General features: G+C 42.1%; 1 protein-coding gene across 12 annotated transcripts in view; it reads left to right on the top strand.

Annotated features, from left to right (window-relative positions):
* The window catches only part of ralgps2 (Ral GEF with PH domain and SH3 binding motif 2), a 674,317-nt gene that overhangs the window by 42,059 nt on the left and 617,253 nt on the right, over positions 1-15,005 (top strand). For 2 of the 12 annotated variants that reach the window (XM_078561527.1, XM_078561528.1), the window contains exon 1: positions 12,598-12,735. The exons of the other annotated variants lie outside the window; for them this stretch is intronic. The gene's annotated coding sequence lies outside the window, so the exon portion shown is untranslated. Of the gene's footprint in view, positions 1-12,597; positions 12,736-15,005 lie in introns of those variants that run through there. 12 annotated transcript variants of the gene reach the window in all.

The raw sequence follows: 15,005 nt of genomic DNA, 5'->3' as shown, positions 1-15,005 counted from the left end.
AGCCTCAGCAGCGCCATAGTGAGAGTTGATCACTGCTGAGGTATGGAGGAGACCTGGAGTCTCCAGGAGGTAATGAAAACATTCACCTGCTGAGGCAAACTCGTCCAGGGAAGTCATTGGGGCCGCGAGTGCTGGCTTCTGTGCCCTTCTTTGACCCATGAAGCCTTTCTCCCTGGGCAGAGGCAGGAAGGCCACCTCCATTTAGCTGGCTCCTCATATGTTGGGAGTTTGCCCCACTGTTGGCAAAATGTCGAAAGTACCGTAAAATGGCCCCTAATCGAGCACTTAATTACCAGTTTGTAAATTGGCTGCCCGACTTCTTGGGGAGGTGTCTGGTTCCACCCCGGAGCCTATCCAACCCAGCTTCTCACAATTTTCTTGGCCCCCCAAACGGCTTCCTGGGGCCTGATAAAATCCTGGCCAATGTATCAGGTTCGTTAGTGCAGGCCTTTGGATTTCTAGTCCAATAACAAATTATTGTCTAACTTAACCTCTAGCTCTTGTGGGTACCACCAGGTCTGCATTCCCATGGATCAGTGGTCATACAGATCTGGAGGTGTGCCAAATATGCTATTGATGAAGCTAGACTGCCACGATAGCAGCATAGGTGTGTCATCTTGTCAGCTGCCTCAGATGATGTCATGTGTCAGAAAGGAGGAAGAGTTCAAGTTGTCCATGCAAAAAATGCTGCTTGGCTGCTAGGCAACAAGGTCCACCCCTGCCTCAAGATATGCCTGTATTGAGCTCTAGCTCTCTTGCCAGTTGGCTAACAACTGAGAAGAGCATTGGATTAGTTTTTTTATTCTTTCATGGACGCGGTTGTTGCTGGCAAGACCAGCATTTGTTGGACAAGCCTAGTTGCCCTTGAGAAGATGGTGGAGATCCTCTCTCTTGAATTGCTGCAGTCCATCTGGTACAGGTACACCCACAGTGCTGTTAGGAAGAGAGTTCCAGGATTTTGATCCAGTAACAGTGAAGGAACAATGATATTATTGCAAGTCAGGATGGTGTGTGGTTTGGAGGGGAACTTGCAGCCTGTGGTGTTTCCATGCATTTGCTGCCCTTATCCTTCTAGGTGGTGGAGGTCGCAGGTTTGGAAGGTGCTGTTGAAGGAGCCTTGGTGAATTGCTGCATTGCATCTTGTATATGGTACACACTGCTGACACTGTGCGCTGGTGCTGGAGGGAGTGAATGTTTAAGGTGGTGGATGGGGTTCCGATCAGATGGGCTGCGTTGTCTTGAATGGTGTTAAGCTGTTTATGTTGATGGAGTCGCACTCATCCAGACAAGTGGTGAGTATTCCATTACATTCTTGACATGAGCCTTGTAGATGGTGGATGGGCACTTGGGGAGTCAGGAGATGAGTTGGACGCTGCATAATTTCCAGCCTCCGACTTGCTTTTGTAGTCACAGTATTTACATGGCTGGTCCAGTTTAGTTTCTGGTCATCGGTAACCCCCAGGATGTTGATAGTGGAGGATTCAGTGATGGTAATCCCACTGAATGTCAAGGAGAGATGTTTGGATTCTCTCATGTTGGAGATGATCATTACCTGACAATAAAGAGTTGTGACATTGAAGAGTTCATAGAACTCTCATCAAGGAAAAGCATTGTGGTATTTATTAGGCACGCACATAGTATGGTTTATGAATAAAATTATGGTAGCAGTGAAATTGTGTACATACTTTTTGACATGATTTGGATTTTTAAAAAAAAAATAATTATTTGTTCATGAGATGTGGGTGTCACTGGCTAGGCCAGCATTTATTGCCCAACCCTAATCGCCCTTCAGAAGATGGTGTGAGACCTTTGTGAACCGCTGCAGTCCATGTGGTGTACGTACATCTACAGTGCTGTTAGGAAGAGAGTTCCAGGATTTTGACCCAGCGACAGTAAAGGAATGGCGATATAGTTCCTGGTCAGGAATGTGTGTGATATAGAGGGAAGCTTGCAGGACGGAGTGTTCCCATGCGTCTACTCTCCTTGTCCTCCTGGGTAGTAGAAGTCGCAGGTTTGTAAGGTGCTGTGCATCATGTTAATGGCGCCACTTTGGTGGAGGGAGCAAATTGTTATGGTGGTGAATCAAGTTAGCTGCTTTGTCCTGCATAATGTTGAGTTTCTTGAGTGTTATTGGAGCTGCACTCATCCATGTAAGTGGAGGGTATTCCATCACACTCCTGACTTGTGCATTGTGGATGGTGGACAGGCTTTGGGAGTCAGGATCACAGAATCACACAGTGCAGAAGAGGCCCTTCGGCCCATCGAGTCTGCACTGACACGTGAGAAACACCTGACCTACCTATCTAATCTCATTTACCAGCACTTGGCCCATAGCCTTGAATATTGTGATGTGCCAAGTGCTCATCCAGGTACGTTTTAAAGGATGTGAGGCAACCTGCCTCCACCACCCTCCCAGGCAGCGCATTCCAGACTGTCACCACCCTCTGGGTAAAAAAGTTTTTCCTCACATCCTCCCTGAACCTTCTGCCCCTCACCTTGAACTTATGTCCCCTCGTGACTGACCCTTCAACTAAGGGAAACAGCTGCTGCCTAACCACCCTGTCCATGCTCCTCATAATCTTGTACACCTCAATCAGGTCACCCCTGTCTTCTCTGCTCCAACGAAAACAATCCAAGTCTATTCAACCTCTCTTCATAACTTAAATGTTTCATCCCAGGCAACATCCCGGTGAATCTCCTCTGCACCCACTCCAGTGCAATCACATCCTTCCTATAATGTGGTGACCAGAACTGCACACAGTACTCCAGCTGTGGCCTCACCAAGGTTCTATACAACTTCAACATGACCTCCCTACTTTTGTAATCTATGCCTCGATTGATAAAGACAAGTGTCCCATATGCCTTTTTCACCACCCCACTAACATGCCCCTCCGCCTTCAGAGATCTATGGACACACGCGCCAAGGTCCCTTTGTTCTTCAGAACTTCCTAGTGTCATGCCGTTTATTGAATACTTCCTTGTGAAATTACTCCTTCCAAAGTGTATCACCTCACTTTTCAGGGTTAAATTCCATCTGCCACTTATCAGCCCATTTGACCATCCCGCCTATATCTTCCTGTAGCCCAAGATGCTCAACCTCACTGTCAACCACCAGTCCAATCTTTGTGTCATCCGCAAACTTACTGATTCTATCCCCCACGTAGTCAACTATGCTGTTTGTATATATGATAAATAATAGGGGACCCAGCACAGATCCCTGTGGTACGCCACTGGACACTGGCTTCCAGTCACTAAAGCAGCCTTCTGGCATCACCCTCTGTCTCCTACAACGAAGCCAATTTTGAATCCACCTTATCAAATTACCCTGTATCCCATGTGCGTTTGCCTTCTTTATAAGTCTCCCATGTGAGACCTTGTCAAAGGCTTTGCTGAAATCCATATAAACTACATCAACTGCATTACCCTCATCCACACACCTGGTCACCTCCTCAAAATATTCAATCAAATTTGTTAGGCATGACCTCCCTCTGACAAAGCCATGCTGACTATCCCTGATCAAACCTTGACTTTCCAAATGGAGATAGATTCTCTCCTTTAGAATTTCCTCCAATAGTTTCCTCGGTGCAAAATTCCCAGCCTCTCACCTGCGTTTGTAGCCACAACCTCATGTCTTTGGTGACGCGCTGTGGATGTGAAAAGCGTGAGCTAATGTACACAGAGAAAGATCTGTAAATTATGACATAGTTGTGAGAAAGGGAACAGTGTAATCAGAGCAGTTCATGCATTGGCCAGATATAATAGTCACTGGAGGTTTTGTTGTACCAAATTGGCATGAATATCTCTTGCAGCCACATTCTCTTAAAGCTGATGTTCTTCTTGTGGATTAACTGCTGCCTTTAATTGCCTCCCTCCATCAGGGCTTGTTGGATGAGACCATGTGTACGCTAGAGTTGTGTGGCAGGCAGCACATAGCCATAATTCTTGACTTAAGATGAGCTGGATATCCCATTAGCCCCAGAGTGATCCAGGCATCTGATGCATATTCATTTCGGTGCTCCGTGATGACTTTGGTAGCAAAATGGGCCATGGTATTACAGTCCTCAGCTGGCGTGCTGTGAAAATGCAGAGGTGGGTGCAGAAGGTAATGTTGGGAGTCACCTGGAAACTTATCTTTCTGAGTCAAGTCTTGGAGTGATAGACTTTTTTTGAATGTATTGTTACAGCTGCTAAAAAAGTGAGCACTGATTTGCATGGTTTAGTGCTTCTAGTTGCAAGGAAGTTGTGCAACAAGAGTAAAATTCTTTCCTGTTGATCTGAATAATGGTGCTGATGAAAGGTGTGAATATAGCTGTGTAAGTGCAACTCATGACTCATTTTACATTGGTATCTATCCACTCTGAAATTGCAGTGCCTGGCATTGTTGCCACTGCATGTCACTGGGACATGGATGACCTGGTTGAGTCTAACAAATACTGCATTTTTTTTGTTTTGTTTCATGGGATGTTGGCGTCACTGCCAAGGCCAGCATTTGTTGCTTATCCCTAATTGCCTTTGAACCGAGTGGCTTGTTGGACTATTTCAGAGGACATTTAAGAGTCAACCATATTGCTGTGGGTCTGGAGTCACGTGTAAGCCAAATTGGGTAAGGATGGCAGATTTCCCTTCCTAAAGGACATCAGTGAATCAGGTGGGTTTTTGCAACAATCGATGGTAGGTTCAGAGTCACCATTACTGAGACTAGCTTTATATTCCAGATTTATTAATTGAATTTAAATTCAACTATTTGAACCCGCATCCTCAGGGCATTAACCTGGGCCTCTGTGTTACGAGTCCAGTGACATTACTACCATGACTGTCTCCCCTTAATTGAATTGCTTTATGCATTGGCTAATGTTCTCTGTAACAGACTGGAGTTATTTTGTTGCATGTGAGAAATTGGTTGTGACTTTCTACGGTCACTGGCAGTGTGTGTTGGTGATGAGTGTAGATTAAGTTGAAACATGCAGTTTAACTCCTTGATGGGTTTGTTTGTGAAGTGCAGAATTCACAAGCACAATTGTATGTCAACTGGAGTCTCACAGTGTCTCTTCTGGTGTGAATGCACTGGCTGGTGGGTGCTTTGTGCAGTGCCTGACTAGCCTGGCATCCCTCTGTTGCTTCTGCTTTTCCAAAGGTCAAGAAATATGGGAAAAACAGTGGGAAACCCAATAAACCCTTTTTAGAAGTGAAAAGAAAAAGCAAACTGGAAACAGTCCAAGTCAGGCAGCAGCTGTGCAGAGAACAGATGAATCAATGTCTTGGGTGGGGATCCTTTGTCTTCACAGCATTTTCAGTATGATTTCCAGCATTTGCTCTATTTTATTTTTGGACCCTCTTTTATCAACAACAAAGGAAAAATGACAAAAGTGGCTCAAAAGTAAACTTTATGTAACCATTTGTACAACATATGCCGAACCCTTAAATCCACTTCGGTCTTTTCAGTAGTGCAGGGGTGGGGAACCCCTGGCCGGTGTCCGGATGTGGCCCATTGCACTTTTTCATCCAACCCGCAGTGAGATTTCAAAAAAAAATTTGTCCATATGATGCATATGTCTCCGCCATTTACTGAATAAAGGTAAACAGTCACTGTGGGGGCTACTTTGTTGAAATACGCAGCCAAAATGAGGAAAGTGCAGCACAAACGGTTCGGGCAGGAGATTCAAGGAGGATAGTGTCCCCCTTGTCTGAATAGACAATATACAATCCTTTAAAAAGAAGGGTGGACAAACAAGTCAGAGATCAGTTACTTGGACGCTTGTTGAGATGGTGTTACTGGAGTTCATTTGTTGGCTATTTAGTCCCTTAGCTTTAAACAGAGATGGGAGCTAATTTCAAAACTCCAAACCCCTGAGAACCAGTCTGGGAATGGGACTGAAACCAGTGACGACACCAAGAAGCTAAAGATTGAAACTGACACGAACAAAAAAAGTGAATCGGCCCCTGGTCCAATCTCCCTTCAATTCAAACTCCTTTGAGTGATGCTGTTGGATAGCCCTGGGTAAGAGGTGTACCGGTCTCTGTTGCTTACCTATCCAGGGCAATTGCTGTCATTGAGCAGATACTGACTAACACAGCAGTGATGGACAGGACATTTTGGAAGCGGCAGTAATGTAGACCGAAGTAGCAGTCATTGTGAACAGCATAGAATCTACAGTAACAAGGCTCTTTAAGGAAAAGCAAACTCAGCCGTCACAGAAGGGTCATGAAGCCCCGAAACGTTAACTGATTTCTTCTCCACCGATGCTGCCAGACCTGCTGAGTTTTTCCAGGTAATTCTGTTTTTGTTTTACATTAATAATGTGGGTGAGTTGAACATTTCTGTATTCTCTCTAACAAAAAATAAATTAAGTTGGTTTTTATGTGTGTGTGGCCCTTGATAAGAAAAAGGTTTCCCATCCCTGCTGTAGTGCCGAACAACACATGGACACCCATTGTATTGAGGTTGAGTGTAAATGAGGCAATAATGAAAGAAAATGAGACATGAGATGTTACCATGCCTCTACCTCCTCAGTTAAACATGCCAGTGCATTTTATGGTAGCACTTATACCATCGGGCTGAAAATTATGGTGATTTATCTGAAAGCCTAGACTTGAATGTTCAGAATATTTAATAGTTGGATGCGAAGCCAGATAATTAGTTTTCATGGCCAATCACCACAAAATTCAAATCACTTTCACCTTCACTTTCAAGTCAGTTTCTCTCAGAAGAAAATCAATTTCTGACTGTTATAAAATAGATTATATTCCATAATTTGGCAGCCTTTCCCGATTGTCAAGTGTATGTAGAAATTGTGTTGGACCTTGTAAACTACAGTGACATGCGGAAACTTGCACAATCTGTTGTGCTTGCGTAATCTGTCATTAACAGAACATAGAGTGGGAAAATATCTTGCACATAAAGACAAACAGGGTGGGGCAGTGGACAGTCAAGAGTGTACGTATTGTTTCTTCATTGAAAAGAATTGTGCAACATACATTTATACAGAAGTCAAAAAGAAATTCACCCTTTTTTTGGCGGAAGGCCTCCTGGTTAGCACTGTCCAATGGAGAAAATTACTTTTATGTTGTTGTTCAGGCCTGCTCACTGTTGGTTATGAGTTTTGTTAGACCTACCATAATTTTCATCTTGTTACTGCAAAGATACCAATCCAAATCATAGTCAAAGCTATCACAAGACTATTTCAAGTGCTCTTCTGGACAGTATGAACTAGATTCCATTAATCACTGCAACCCAGTATACCTCACAGAATGTAACCTTTCAAGTTTGCAAGATAGCCCCAAGCTGGAGTCATTTTAAAGTGTCAGAAGCCCATTCTTTCCCCTTTCCTCAAAAAATACCTAGCACTGATAAAGCAATAACTCTAAATATCAGGAAACTAGTTTCAACAAATGGAATTTAAAGAAGAAATCCAGTCAAAGGGGATTTTCCCTTTATTCCAACTTGCCATGATTTCAGGACTTGCACTGACTACAGTTTGAAAGGCCCTTTAGTACCTTGTCCAGGTGGCTATTCTCTCTTTCCTTCTCAGCTTTCCCCTCTCACTTATGTGCTCGCATCCTGCCCCTCCCCCACTCTCAACTGACTTGCTGAGCCCTCATTCTACATGGGAACTTTGCCTGATTCTCTTCCTTCTTTCCGGCTGAAAGTCGCTGACGAAAATTGTTGTGAAACTCCTGCCATCCAGGCTGTCAATAGCTCGTTCAGCAAAACCAGCCGCTTGCATTGATGTAGTTTTACAAGCATAGGAAAGCCCCAAGGACCTTCACATACAGAAAACTGGCGGCACTATCTCCTGGTACCAAACTGGAACAGGAAGTTGGCACCCATTCCATCTGCTAGCGCATGCGTGGTTCCTCCCACCGCTGGTGTCATTGTTGTGCGCCCATTGAACGCTCACCACCCACTTACTGCTTCCTGCTTGCCAACCTGCCCCTGACCCTTTACTGTCTCCTATTTGCCACTCCACATCCGACCCGCTCGCTGCCCTGTCCCAATCCTTTGTCATCCTGTTTGCCGCTTCACTTGCTGTCCTGCTTCAAATCCTTGGCTGCCTTGCTCACCACTCCTCTTCTGAGTCCTCGCTCATGGCAAGCGTAGACAGTGAGGGAGCAGGGCATCGAGCAAAGCAGTGAGCAGGACAACAAGTGAAGCAGCAAGGCCAAATGGCAATTTTATTACATGTGATCTTCAAGATTTATAACTGGTATTTTGGCAATCAATATTCTCTGAAAACTGCAACCCTTAACCATGATATGAGGCTGTCAGAGTGAGTTCTGCACATTGGGGAAATATTTGAAAAAAACATTATGTTGGTGCTGTACTTATTAAGTATATTTACGCTGACACAACGATTCTTTAATGCAGGCAGCGACCTGTGGCATTGCTGGCAGTGATGTCATAGGCACGGTGACTGCATTTGTGGTGAGTGCGCCCTCTGTAGTTACGTTGTCAGCAAACACAGCCAATTGGAAAACGGATGTTGAGCCAGGAGAAAAGAATTTGGGAAGCATAGTGCTGCAATGTGTGGTGTATTTACCCAATGAGTCATCTTGGATTCTGCAAATAAGTAGTTTTAAAGCCTAAACCACAATTACCAGGTGTAAGCATAAGGCAAGGAAATTTGCAAAGGTATTTATTTCATATGGAATTATATGATGATTTGATAGAATATAATTCTTTGTTACTATTCTCAATACTAATCTCAGAAAACCATATACTTGAATATTTATTGTTAACTCCCACTTTAGTTTCTGAAAACTACATAAATTCCCATAATTTAAAACAGTTGGTAATTTTATCACACTGAGTTAAAAATGGTATGCAACAGTACTCAACAGCTTAGTACAATTTATATTTTCATGAGCTAGACTAATTTTTCACGCTGCAGGTTTTGCCCATGGTTCCATGTTCTAAGAAAATTGACAAAATAGTGAAAGGCAAGTGTAACCATTCCTGAAAATTTAGTTGGGATTCTCAGTTATAAAAATATTGGGGTTTTTTCCAGATTTTTAATGAGTTACCCAGTTCTTTACTCTGGTAAAATTTTAGACATATTGTTTTCAAATAAATGCAGATGTTCTGTAATATACTAGAGTAATTAGTCTCATAATGGAATTGGTCATAGCAGTCAGAAGATGCACTGTTTTAAAGAATGATTTTTTTTTACAAAACATGCTTTAAGAGTCTCAAGAGATTTATGAATGGAATGAGGTTTATAAAAAGTGTAACGGGAAAGAGTAATGGGAAGGGGGAGTGCAACGCAGAACTGGGATATTTTAAATGTAAGTTTTGGGTATTGACAAAAGGTAGTTTGAGGAAGAGAAATGAACCATTAAAATTAGATGGAGCAAGTAAATAAATAGGTGCTCTTCAGAGTGTATAAGAAAGAGGAGAATGGCACTTATAAAAATTTAAAAACAATGTCAGGAAAAAACAAAGGGGTATTTTAAATAAAAAAACGCATGAGGAAAGGTGAGAGACCTTTTAGTACTTGACAGAAGAAGAGGCCTGTATCAGGTCAGCTTGCTTGCCACACTCAACCATAACTTGCTTTTAAATAGCATCTTTAACATAGAATATGATGAGTTGCTTCACAGGAGCATATCAGACAAAATTTGACAACGAGTTACATCTTGAAATACTTAGGTAATCAAAATTTTAGCTGAAGAGATAGACTTTAAAGAACATCTAAAGGGTGGAGAGGGAGAGAATTCCAAAGCTTGGGGCCCACATGCCTCAAGGCTGGCAATGGTGGGACAAAAGAAAAGCTGGGATGCACAAGAGACCAGAATTGGAGGAGCACAGAGTCCTTGAAGTATTGTAGGGCTGGAGAAGATTATGGAAATTGGGAAATAGTTCACCATGGAGGGATTTAACCCAAGCATGAGAATTTAAAATTTGAGGCATTGTTGAACCAGGAGCCAATGTAGGTCAGCGAGTACAGAGTTACCTCTGCTCTTCGTAAAATTTAAATGAATCTGTCTTGCTTGTCGTCTGCTATGCTCTTTCAGCATTAGGGCAGAGCCTGCTGCATGCTGCTTACTTTGTTTTTGTAGCACTTTCTGTGATCTGTACTGTATCTAGGCTTGATCTGCCGTCTTTGCCAGTAAACCTGGACCCATGCTCTGAAAGCTACAAGACCGAAAAGCAGAATCAGCAACCACAGTTTAAAATTATGTGTAAAACAAAAACAGAAATACCTGGAAAAACTCAGCAGGTCTGGCAGCATTGGCGGAGAAGAGTACAGTTGATGCTTCGAGTCCTCATGACCCTTCAACAGAACCGTTCTGTTGAAGGATCATGAGGACTCGAAACGTCAACTGTACTCTTCTCCGCCGATGCTGCCAGACCTGCTGAGTTTTTCCAGGTATTTCTGTTTTTGTTTTGGATTTCCAGCATCCGCAGTTTTTTGTTTTTATTAAAATTATGTGTGACTGAGCCTCAAAAGAGAGTTTAAGTTGCCAGGGGAAGATATTGTTAAAAGTTGGGACTGGAAGCAAGTTTCAATTGGGTGAGTTTGCAGGTTTGCAACTCTTCTTTATGTCAGGTCTGACGGAACTGCTGGGGCAAGAATTTGGTAAGTGGTGAACTACTCTGGGTGTTTGGACTCCAGCAAACAACTGCAGTCTGGTGCAGAAGGAGAAAGGGGTAGACTGCAGAATTAAATGACTGAACAGGATGATGTGGTTTGAAGCTGTAGCCTTATTTTTCAGAAGTCATTTAACTGAATCTGAAGATGGGAATGAGCAAAGGGCCAGGCCTAACAGGTGGCAGGATGGAGCAAGCTGGAACCTCAGCCTGGATCAGCTGAGAGTGGGCGAGGTTGGGACGAGTATTTTGTTCAATTAATGGCTTGAGGCTAAATAGCAGTAGTGTAGCAAAATTTTCTTGATGAGCATTATAATTCCAGCATGGCTGGAGCTCAAGGTTCAAACGAGCAAAGTGATGAGTACAGAGTTTGGAACTAGGAGACAGATTTTATCCTGCTATTTTTGGTGGGGGAGTGAAACTGCGTTGTGATAGTTAACAGAAGATTTGAATGAGAAGTGTTGACACACAGGCAGCAGGAAAAAGAAATACTTGCATTTGTATAGTTCTTTTCATGAACTTCACGCATCCTGGTGTGCTTTACAGCAGATGAAGTACTTTTTGAATTTTAGTCATTATTGTAATCTTGAAAATGTGGCAGCTAAATTGCACACACGAGAACGCAGGAAATAGGAGCAGGAGTAGACCACATGGCCCATCGAGCCTCTCCGCCATTCAGTATGATCATGGCTGATCTTGGGCATCAACTCCGATTTCCTCCTGCTCCCTATATCCTTTAATTCCCTGAGACACCAAAAATCTGTCTATCACAGCCTTAAATGTATTCAACGATGAAGGTAGAGAATTCCAGAGGTTCACAACTCTTTGAGTGAAGTAATTTCTCCTCACCTCAGTAAATCCTCACACATCACCTCACACAGTAAAGTCCCACAAACAGCAATAAGATAAATGATCAGACCACCTGTTCAACTGATTGTTGGTTAAGGAATAAATGCTGACCAGTGCACCAGGGGGAACTTTTCTACTCTGCTTCGAAAGCTGCCATGGGATCTTTGCTGCCTAGTGGAGAGAGCAGATTGGGCTTGGTTTAATGTCTCATTCAAAAGACAGCATCCCTGACAGAGCAGCACTTCCATAATACTGCACTCAAGTATCAGACTTGATATTGTGCACATATCTCCATAGTGAACTTTGAGTCCTCAGCCTCATGATTCAGAAACAATATTTCTGCTATGACTTACAGCAGGAAGTGAAATCTGTTGACATGAAGGCCGGGATTTTCCCATCCAAAGTTAATGGACGCTTGGCTGTCTTCCCATCCCACCCGCGAGGGGTCCCACCTGGTCGAAGTGTCCATGCAAGGTTTTCAATATGATATAGATTGGTTCATTGAAGCTGATCATGGAAAAAATGATAAGTGGAAATGAATAAAACATGAGAGAATACTTGACCCTTACTGTTTTTACATAAATGGAACATTTTTGTCAGTCCACTTCAGGTTTATTATATCATCAGCAGTTCAACATTTGCAAAATTAACTATTAACACAGCAAGGTGGGAAATCCTTTGCCCAGCAAATAGTCTCTTTTTCTTCAGGTACCACGCCATGCAATAGTGATGGCGACCAAGGGCCTCCATGTTAATCTTGCTGTGGAGGCTTGGATCATCTTTGGTGGTACATTCATCCAGTTTGCGAGGCTCTTTAAAAATGTCATTTTGTAACTAATAGATGACTACCTTATGAATGTTGATGTTCTTCTAATCCTTTTTGAAATAATTTATTCATGTTCATTCCTTGAATTTTTTTGTCCAAGTTTTCTTTGCCGCCAGTGTTATCAGTCTGTCGTTTACTGACCAGAAACACATTTGGTGCAGGGAGGGGCAGGCAGGTGTGGAGAATTGATGAGGTTCCTAACGTGTGTGGGATTTGCAATGTCATTCAGCGCTAGGATTCAAAACCATAAAGGGCCAAATTTGTGAAGTGGCTATGTGGATTCATAACTTAATGTACTGGGTTTCTTATTAATGTTTCTCAAATATTTGAACAGTTGGAACAGGTTTTGATGACACATTCATGGCTTGCAGACAAAGAAGTGCAAAGTGAGATGTGAGACACCAGGAGAATTCTGTTGAACTGACTTTCTGTGAGACAAATAAAAGGGTTCTGAATAGCTGAATATTTGAAGGTAATATATATTTGTGGAGTTGCACAGATTGGATTTGCCAGACATGGGTGTACATTATAAAGCATAATTCACAATTACAAGGAAATGTTATTGGCTAAATTGTTTAAATAAATTAATTTGCATTTTCCTTTTTTTAGTTTAAACATTTTCCTGTTGAATGTCAGCCTATTCTATTGTACTAAGTTAAATTTTACAAAAGTAAGCTATATTAAAGTGAAGTATTTTGATTGGTTTACTATTAAAGCAACTGGATTTTTAGAGCTTGGCAGCACAGTTTTTTGCACTAATAGAAGTTATAGTGTTTATAATGACTTCTATGACTTTGAATCAGAGGATACTGTACTTATTGTAAAGCTGTTGGTGGACAGTTACGCTCATTGCATCAGTTGTGTGCTCACTGAAGTCTTTTGTGGGATCTTGTTCTTATTATTTGAAAAATGATTATATGTTTAGAATTTTTTCCACTGTAGTTCTTGTTTTGCAAATGTAACTTTGTCATTTATGCTTCTCCGCATTAGGTTTACTGTCGAATTTAGGTAGTCAGCCTATCCTATTTAATACTGAATGAACAGTTCAGGAAATTGTTGCATGGGAACAGTTTTCTGTGTCTATCCATGACATGGCAGATGCCACCTATCGCATGGCTTGAAAATAAGGTAGACCTGACAGAAGGGTTGCATATCACCAGATGTCTAGTGAATTATGCCAATGAGCACAAACTGGATAATTTTGTTGAAAATCTCTGTCACCTCAGAGAGTGCCAGATTTAGAAACAATTGCCTCTGCCTTCTTATCAATCTCTTATTGTACTTGTATGTTTCTGCCAATTTAGAGTGTCAGCTTCATTGCATTGGTGACATTTTCTGGGTCAGAAAATTGTTTGATTCTCACTGTAGGAACTTAAGTTAATATCACCTGAAGTTGCAATGTATTACTGAATGAAGACAACCCTTTGAAAGAAGGATTTTGCGCAGTAATACTGGTAAATAAGAAAAATGTGTAGAAAACAACTAATTAGGAAGATAAACACAGGCATAAGCACAACTAATAAGGAACAATAAAATTGATAAAAACAAAAAGCTAAAAGCTACTGCGGATGCTGGAAATCCAAAACAAAACAAAAACAGAATTACCTGGAAAAACTCAGCAAGTCTGGCAGCATCGGCGGAGAAGAAATCAGTCAACGTTTCGAGCCTCCATGGCCCTTCGGCAGAACTGCAGCATAGTTTCAACAAGGGAGAAATATAAATTGGTTTAAGGTGGGGGTGGGGGGAAGAGACACATTGAGGGTGTGGTGTGAGCAGATAATAATCAAAAGATGTCACAGACAAAAGGGTCAAAGAGGTGTTGAAGGTGGTGGTCTTTGTCTGAGAAAAGTGCTAATTAAGAATGGAAAACAGGATATTCAAAGTACAGCTCTAGTGGGGGTGGGGTGGAAAGACTAAAGGTTTTAGTTTTAGATTTAAAAATAATGGAAATAGGTGGGGAAAGAAGAATCTATATAAATTATTGAAAAAAAAAGCGGGTGGGGGGGGAAAAGAAACGGGGTGGGGATGGGGGGAGGGGGAGTTTAAGATCTAAAGTTGTTGAATTCAATATTCAGCCCAGAGGGCTGTAAAGTGCCTAGTCGGAAGATGAGGTGCTGTTCCTCCAGTTTGCGTTGGGCTTCACTGGAACAATGCAGCAAGCCAAGGACAGACATGTTGGCAAGAGAACAGGGTGGAGTGTTAAAATGGCAAGCGACAGGGAGGTTTGGGTCTTTCTTGCGGACAGACCGCAGGTGTTCCGCAAAACGGTCGCCCAGTTTGCGTTTGGTCTCTCCAACGTAGAGGAGACAATAAAATTGATTAATTCAATGGTCACGACAAACATAAGTATGAGAATTGACATGTTAAACAGATGTTCTTTCTTGGAGGTATTGTCCAATGCTGAAAAAGCATTGTAGAAATAATTGAGAACTATTTTATGGCTACTGCTTTCTTTCTTTCAAACAGCCCCTCCCATGATTCTCCCAACTTAAGATATACTAAAATGTTTCTGTCTTGATCTGTTTGTCCTTGTGCCCAGTTCATCGCAGAGTATTACTTATAAGTGTTGTTTTACTCCCATCAGATATTTTGTTGGCCACAAGTTTATGCATTTTTGCTTTCGTATATATTCCACAATATATAAAAAAAGTCTTGCATTTATATAGTGCTTTCATGACCACAGGACTTTCCAAAATGCGTTACATTTATTTATTAAATAATTTTGAAGTGTAGTCACTGTTG

Source organism: Cetorhinus maximus, chromosome 17 (genome assembly GCF_964194155.1).
Source record: "Cetorhinus maximus chromosome 17, sCetMax3.hap1.1, whole genome shotgun sequence".
Classification (NCBI taxonomy): domain Eukaryota; kingdom Metazoa; phylum Chordata; class Chondrichthyes; order Lamniformes; family Cetorhinidae; genus Cetorhinus; species Cetorhinus maximus.
The sequence above is the reverse complement of the archived record's forward strand: the minus strand, read 5'-3'. Positions and strand labels throughout refer to the sequence as shown.